The sequence below is a fragment of the Panthera leo genome, chromosome A2 (genome assembly GCF_018350215.1).
Source record: "Panthera leo isolate Ple1 chromosome A2, P.leo_Ple1_pat1.1, whole genome shotgun sequence".
NCBI lineage: Eukaryota > Metazoa > Chordata > Mammalia > Carnivora > Felidae > Panthera > Panthera leo.
The window spans coordinates 140378092-140386047 of NC_056680.1; the positions used below are offsets into that span (position 1 = coordinate 140378092).

The 7956-nt window shown below is 36.7% G+C and overlaps 1 long non-coding RNA gene across 1 annotated transcript in view; it reads right to left on the reverse strand.

Moving 5' to 3' along the window:
* LOC122210692 overlaps nucleotides 1-7665 on the reverse strand; it is a 490688-nt gene extending 483023 nt beyond the window's left edge. The window contains exons 1-2 of the long non-coding RNA XR_006198171.1: nucleotides 7622-7665; nucleotides 2475-2718 (exon numbers count right to left, since the gene is read on the reverse strand). This is a non-coding gene — a long non-coding RNA (uncharacterized LOC122210692). The remainder of the gene's footprint in view (nucleotides 1-2474; nucleotides 2719-7621) is intronic.
* Between the last annotated feature and the right edge of the window lie 291 nt (nucleotides 7666-7956).

Consider the following 7956-nt stretch of genomic DNA (forward strand, 5'->3'; position numbering starts at 1 on the left):
CCCATGCCTCCCAGGCACTCAGCTGTGATTCAAACCCTGATGTCTTAAAGGACCCCACTCCCTGTGCCCCAGTTCCAGGGTAGTGCCATTCCACCCAGCCCACTGACAAAGGGCCTCTGGCTGGGGGGCACCTGTAGGGTCTTTTGTCCTCGGAGCAGCTATATGCCTTCTTCCCACAGCACTCAAGGGAGAAGACTGCTCTCTCCAACTGGGCCTCTGAGCTTGCTCAGGACCCCAGGGCTGGCTCCCCCTCCTCCCCAGGTGGCATACAGGATGGCAGGCCCAGTCCAGAGAAAGCCCTGCAACCCTGGATCAAGTTAGAAATTGGTTCTTTCTCTGCTTTTTCCGTTCCCTAGTTCATGGTTTTTCTCTTGTCCAAATACAATCCTACACTTCCACAGCCTCTCTTTCTCTTCCTTTTCTCTCTCCACAGAAGGGGATCCCTCTCCTCTGTGCCTACACTGCCTGTTTTATCTCTCCCAGTTTGCGATTACACACCTATGGCCCTCCAAGTTGTCCCCGTGGGCCCCTGGAGATGTTTCTGTCACTCTGTAGTCCAGATGCCTGGAATTCCAAGTCTTCTGGCCTCAATACTACTGTGTTTGAGGGACAAGGGAACAAAGGGTCCCCCTACTTTTCTGCCATGTTCAAAAACATGAATTTTAAAATACTAAGTGTTAACACCCAGTTTCATGTATAAGCATTATGTGACCTGAATATTTGAAAATGTTGTTTGAATTATATGATAGGAATCCTGCCTGTTGAATTGTGGATAACTGTTTTTAAATCCTCCTCAGCTAGTTTGGAGAGAAAAAAACAATATTGTACTATAAGTAGCAAAAATAGTTTAAAATTAAGCTTAAAATCATGGTCCACACAAAATCATTGGGAGGGATCTTATTAGATAAAGAAACAATTTTTATGGGGAAACAAAAACTGCAGAAATTAACGAGGGTTGTTTTGCAATATTTTACATAGGTTTTCTGAAATATATTGGAGGTAATTATATACTTTTATTATTGAAGATTTAAAAATACCTGTACTTCTGCTCTTTTCAATATATGATTACAGTTCTATTCTCAAGTGTGATTAAAACCAGTTGAAAGCCAGTAATCTCTGATGTTAATAATAATCCCTTTTACTCCTAAGTAATGTTTTCCTCTCATTATTTCCTTACACTGCCTTGTTAATTATCACTTTTTACAGTTTAAAAGTTTTTCCTTAGGGAAAAAAAAACAAAGGGAGAAAGAATTAGCTTGAAAGTATAATTCTTTATTTTTCTTTTTCCAAACAACGATGACCTATTTTATGGCACCCACTTTGCAAATTATAACAAAATCTAGTTCCTTAGTCACTGGAAATATCAGAAGGAAGTATACTAATGTGGCTCAGTCTATGGCATTATGTTCTTCATATATCTACATACTTAACTTATTTGATTGCTTTAATTAAATTGGATTGATGTAAAATGGCGGCATGAAAAGAAATGTAATTACCATTCTTAGAAAACACCTAAGTAAGTTTCTTTTATTGGGTGTCTATTCCTTTCTCCTTTGAATTCAGTGGTGTGTCCTCTCTGAGGTTTTCTGGTTTCCTCATGCTATACATGAAAAAAATCTCCTTCAACCTCTGAGGTTGTATAACATGACAAACATGTTCTGTTCTGCAATAGGACAGAATAGCCTAATTGGTCTAGAATTTTTCTGGTCCTGGTGTTAGCAAAACTTTTAAGAGTAAGATGGACAGCAAGCTTGTGGAATAATCTAAGCTCAAGTGACCTAACTTTTATTTGATTACCCAGCAAGTATGTAGCCCAAAGGGAAGATTTGATTTGGCCCAGGTTGCCTTACTCAATTCTGGGATGTCCTTCCTGGAAAAGTTTCTGCTAGGTCAATTCATTGGCAATATACTTCTGTTGTGATATACCTTACTGTTTAGGTTTGCCTTTGTGACAATTGTTAGTTTGTTGCTAGATAGCTGAACTGTTTTTTCCCTACACGTTTCAAAAATCATGATATAATATACCAAAAGGAACCATTTGGAGTATGTATATGTTGGGATTCTTCAGGTGAAAACAACAAAAAAAATCCACTACCTTGATATGAACCCAGTGAGACACATATCAGATTTCAGGCCTACAGAACTGTAAGAGAATAAATTCATATTGTATAAGTCGTTAAATTTATGGTAATCTGCTACAACAGCCACAAAATACTAATACACTGAATACGGACACATGGGTTGGGAAAATTTAGACTCACTGCTGAACATATCAGAGTGGCAAGGGAACTGCTATGAGCTGGTCGGCTGAGGCAGTAAGTAACCAAACAAATTATTCTGGAGAGAAAGATGGGGTAAGAATCAACGAGCCTCCCTTTGGAGCTGGCAGAAGCAATCCACACCATTCGCGGCTGTTTCACAATAAAGAATAAATGTGGATGGGAAGTCTAGAATATGTTCTTTAGTACACTTACCTCAGAAGGGATGTGAAACTGGCAGGTACTTTTAAAACTTGATGGTCTGTTCAGCTCAAAGGTCATTCAGCAAAGTGGTTCCTTCTTTTCTTTCTAAGAGAGGTATGGATTAATTTTTCTTCCATGTCTTACAACTTCTCTTGATCAATGTATTTTTAATGTCTGAGGAGGCTGTAATTTGTCACAGGGTCTGTCTGAAATGAGGTGAATGATGTTTCATGCTTGGAGACTGCTTGCCTGATGCCTAATGGAGGAAAGAATGATTCAGTGGAAGAAAAATAAGGGTGAGACACAACTATGACTAAGTGTTTACAGGAGTACAATGTTTTTCCTACTTAGAACAATATAAGATGATAAACTCATGAAAAATATTATAGCAACCTATTTAAATTTATTACATAATTCTTAGTTCACTGAGGTATTTCAATAGTTCTTTAAATGTGTATTAACAAAGACCTATTTTCTAACTTTTTATGCTTATTTCCATTTCTGGCATATAGTAAATGCTCTATAATATTTGCTGTCATTAATGCTATTTTATCTATATGAGTATCTGCAGTATATGAGATGACTCATTTCTTCATGAGTCATCAGGAAGAACTCTGAGATGTGAGGAAGACTATTTCCCTCTGAAGTAAAATTAATGTCAACCCCAAATAGGAAGCAATAGATCATTTCCTAGACATGTGGGAACAGTGAACTTGGCTAGAAACAGCATTCAATTTAATCTGTGAAGTTAACACAGAGGTATATAGAAGTAAATTCTTGCAGCTTATCTACCACTGTCCTAAGGATAGAGAATCAGAATCTGAGGGACATGGGCATTTCAGTTATGAAAGGACATTTGCCCAGATATCTTCATGGACTGGAAGAGCTGGGCTTCAGGACCTGTCATTTTCTTTCACTATGGTTACTAATGCAAATCCTCAGGATCTTTGATCTTAGGACATAATACCATAGAGGGTTTGAGAATATGCTTCTATGGCCCCCAATATGCAAATTAGTTGATATTCTTGTCATATCTGAGCCAGCAAGCTTCTCAACGCAGTCACATTGTCCTGGGTAATACTGAAAGAGTTCAAGGCCAAAAACCAGAATCTGGACTTTGTCAAATTCAACTCTTGCTTGATGCCACACCTCTATGAGTCTCTGGCCTTTCTAGTCAAAAAACTCTACAACTTTTTGAATAAATCTTGGTGATGCAACCTAATTGTTTCTACAGAAAAGTGTGTATAAAGTTATAAATAACTACTTTTTAAAAATGTAAACCCTTTTGGAATATTTTCAAAGGCAGGAGTTGTCTACACGTACTCTATAGTTTTACGGCTGAATGTTACTTTTCATATTCTATTTTTTATAAAACATGGTAAACTATGCATGTGGCTATGCCTCTGTATTTTTCAAAATAGTTCAGTACTCATACTACCTTACCATGGTTCTCAGTTGGGCACCACTCTACAGTTTCTCAGAGGCATTTGTAAATGTGGGAGGTGGTGATACAAAGGAAGGAGTTTTCTCTTGTCACGTCTATTAGAAGAGGGTGGTATCTAGGTCCTGAAGGGTCAGATATAGTCAACTTACTGCAACATTGGGAGAATCACACACAAGAAAGAACAACATAAACTGTTTTGCCCCAAACGCCAATTGTATTTCCATTGGAAACATTTCTCCTAGTTTTTTATGATGTAAGGATTGATTGTGACTTTATGAGGTTATGATTTAAAACAGAAAGACTTTGGAGGTCTGAGTGAATTTCCCAATGCGAAATCAGGAAATAGTATTACCAGCTTGACTTTTTACTCCCATATTACTGTATACAGCAGTAGGGGGTGGGGAGGTGGATGGGTGTGGGTATAGCTGGCTTTCTATGAATTTCTTTACTTTTCAAAAGGCTCTAACAATAAAAAATATTTCTTCTCCTTTTTCAATGGCCAAAGCCTGATGACATAGTCCTTGGGTCTGTAGGAAATGAAAATCTTCTAAACTTTCTAGTTAATGTGATCAATCAAAACAGCCAAGTCAGATACCTCACCTTGGTTACAGGGAATTGCAGACTTGGAAACAAAGTCCCAGTCCTCACTCGCTTGGTATGGATCAGTCATTCACTTAACACTTATAATTATTCACATAACACTTCTTTCCACTAGACATAATCATCTAAAGGTGACAGTATAGGGGGAACCTCTGATCACCCAAGCATATTCTCAACCAGATTACAAAGACCAGCATTATATGCACACTTTGCTGATGTAGAAATAGGTTGAGATACAAATAGGGGCTGATCAAATATCAGAGCAGGGCTGACCATTTACACAAAGGCATTCATTCCAGAGACAGATGCAGCTGGGTCTCACAGGCCTGCCCGAGACAAAGACTCTTCAGCTACAATCCTTTATGAGTGAGGCTTAAACAATCATACAATCAGTTGGCATTACAGCATCCAGTCTTTTTAAACTCAGTGACCAAAGATCAGTCCCAACCAGTGAACTTTCTAATTGTTGTAAATGTCATGTAAATGCCTGGCTTATCCCCAGCCCCAACATTTTCAGGAGATAAAAGTTAATTCGGAGACAAAGTTGTACGGAAGTCAGAGAAGCCTTTTAAAGAAACATTACTGAGATTTTTTAATCTCTTGCCAAAATGAAGAAAAGAAAAAGTTACATTTCTGTCCAACAATCTCAAAATCAGCAAGACAAAGAAAAATAATCCAACCCCCAAAGCCAACAAAAGGCCCATTTACTATCTGACACCCTGGGTGGACTTTGAAGCCACACTTCTCCAACAATCACTGTATTATGTCCATAGAATAATGCCAACCTATTAATGTGGGGTTTGTTCAATCAATTTGGAATTCAAATCAGAGTAAATCAGGATAGAAGGCTGCCCTAACACCAAGTCACTGAAGCTAATCAAATGTAGAGATACAAAAAACAAACAAACAAATAAAAAATAAAGTCTTCATTCCAGGAGCAGGGAAGGCAAGATTAAAACTTAATAGAACTAAAAACTCTGTCCACATTAACCTAACTATATGGTACAAAAGCGTATTTCCAAAATAAAAGAAAACATGACCCTCATGACTTTCAGGACTCAAATGTGATTCATGTTGTCTGTCCCTCCTGTCCTCACACTAATTCACAAAAGAACATATTCATCTTTACAAACTGTTCTTAAAATGTTTAGACTTTAAACTTGAAATGTCAATGTGATAGAAACAAGCTGTAGGGAGACTTTAAATACGTCTATATGTTTAAAACTTGTTTTTAAACAAAAACATGGATGTGTTTTTAGAATGAATAAAGCACATCCCAACATAACTTCCCATTGCCAAAATGCTTCATGACTTAGGTCACTGCACTTAGGTCATCTTGGAAGCACTGGTAATTAGAGGCCACTTAATTGGTAAACAGAATTAGAACAATAAGATATTCAGAAATAAAAGTCATTAGTGGAGGAAGAAGACAGAAGAAAAATATGATTATATCATTTTTATAAACTTTGAAATCACACATTCTTCTAGATATTTCAAATGTTCTGTCTCTCTGTCAGAGGCACTGTTCCTGTAAACTTCCAAATTCTGTCTAAGGTAAACTTTCAAATTGTATCAAGTTCAAAATACTTTATTTAATCAGGGAAAAGAAACCTTAGTGGACTTAAATTTCTAAATACATTATGAACACAAATTCAAATAAGAATAAAATTACTAAAGACCATTTTTCTTAAAACTGAGGAAAATAAATGATGATTAAATAGAAAAATTTTAAATGTGTATGTTTATACTTAAATTCAGTATATATATGCAAAGTATGAAACAAACCAATCACATCCCTGTCCATATAGCAAGGCATTCAGTGTGAAAAGTTTCTATGGATTTCACAGAATGTATTGAATATGAGTTATTTATATCTCTTAAACATTCAAGAAAAAACACTGAATTCAGTTTCCAGAATTGATAATAATTGGACTAGTAGGAAGTCAAAATGTCATGTAATAGCTATCTGATTGATTATAAAGTATTATTAGTTCAAGAGAACACTCACTTTGAGACTGATTAAGGAAAACTGTTTTTTTTTTAAGTTGGTGTTCAAGTTTTGAGCCCTTGAGCCAAGACTTCTAATCCTCTACAAATTTATGGGATGCAATGGAAAACTGATTTAGCACCAAAGTTCTAGGAATCAAAGATATCATAACTATGATAGTAAATAATAATTATCTTCTGCTTATACCAATACAATCTCTTCAATCAATGCATTATTACCCTATTTGAGATTGCCATGTTTGGGGTGCAAGTGGGGAAACATAATTCAGCAAAACGTAATGAAAGATCAAGACTGAGAATTGTGAGGCTGTTACATTCAAATATGTAGGAAGTCAGTTTTCTAATAACGATGATAGGTGGTCTCCTATGAACCACAGAAGGGCAGTCTAACATTGATCAAGTGAAGTTATTCTAACTACATATAACAGGAACCCACTGTGGATGAACTGCAATTTGCTTCATACAAATCCTGATCTCACGGTACTCTCACTTGGCTTGTTGCATGCCAGCCTTCTTTGGCCTTTCTCAGTTCTTGAACTTGCTCTGTTCTGTCTCCACAAAGAATCTTAATACTGTACAGCAGTCCCCCCTTATCCATGGGAGATACGTTCCAAGGCTCCCGGCAGAAGCTTGAAATCATAGCATATATATATATATTTTTATATAAAATATATTTATATGTATTTTATATATATGATATTTCATATATATTATCACAGCATATATACACATTTTATATATTTTATAAACATATCAATATCATGGCATATATATATTCATAGTATATATATGCTGTGATATATATATGCTGTGATATATATATATTTGCTATGAAATCCATATATATACATATATATGTGTATATATATATACATATATATATATATGTATATATATATATGTATATACTGTGATTTCAAGCATCCACTGGGAACCTTGGAATATATATACACACCTATAATAAAGTTTAATTTGTAAATTAGGCACCGTAGAGATTAATAGCAATAATAACACAGAAGAGTTATATAACAACATACTGTAATAAAAGTTATGTGAAGGTGGCCTCACAAGCGCATACTTGCAAAATACCTTACTGTCCTGTACTCACCCTCCTTCCCTGATAATGTGAGACGGTAAAATACCTACGTGATGAGAAGCGCGGTGAACGACGTGAGCACGCCTGACGTAGGGTCAGGCCGCTGTTGACCTTCTGCTGATTCGTCAGGCGGATCCTCTGCTTCAGGAGTGCAGTGGGCGGGGAGGAACCGAAACTCGGAAAGAAAGCGAAACTGCTGTTCTCCCTCTACCTTGGCCCATCCCTCTTCAATCCTTTCCTAGCGCTTCTTCAAGGAACCGTTCTCCGACACTACCACTGGGTCTGTTTCCCTGTTAATACTCTCGGAGCACTTTTCTTTCTGAACTTTCTGTCTCGGCATTACTCAT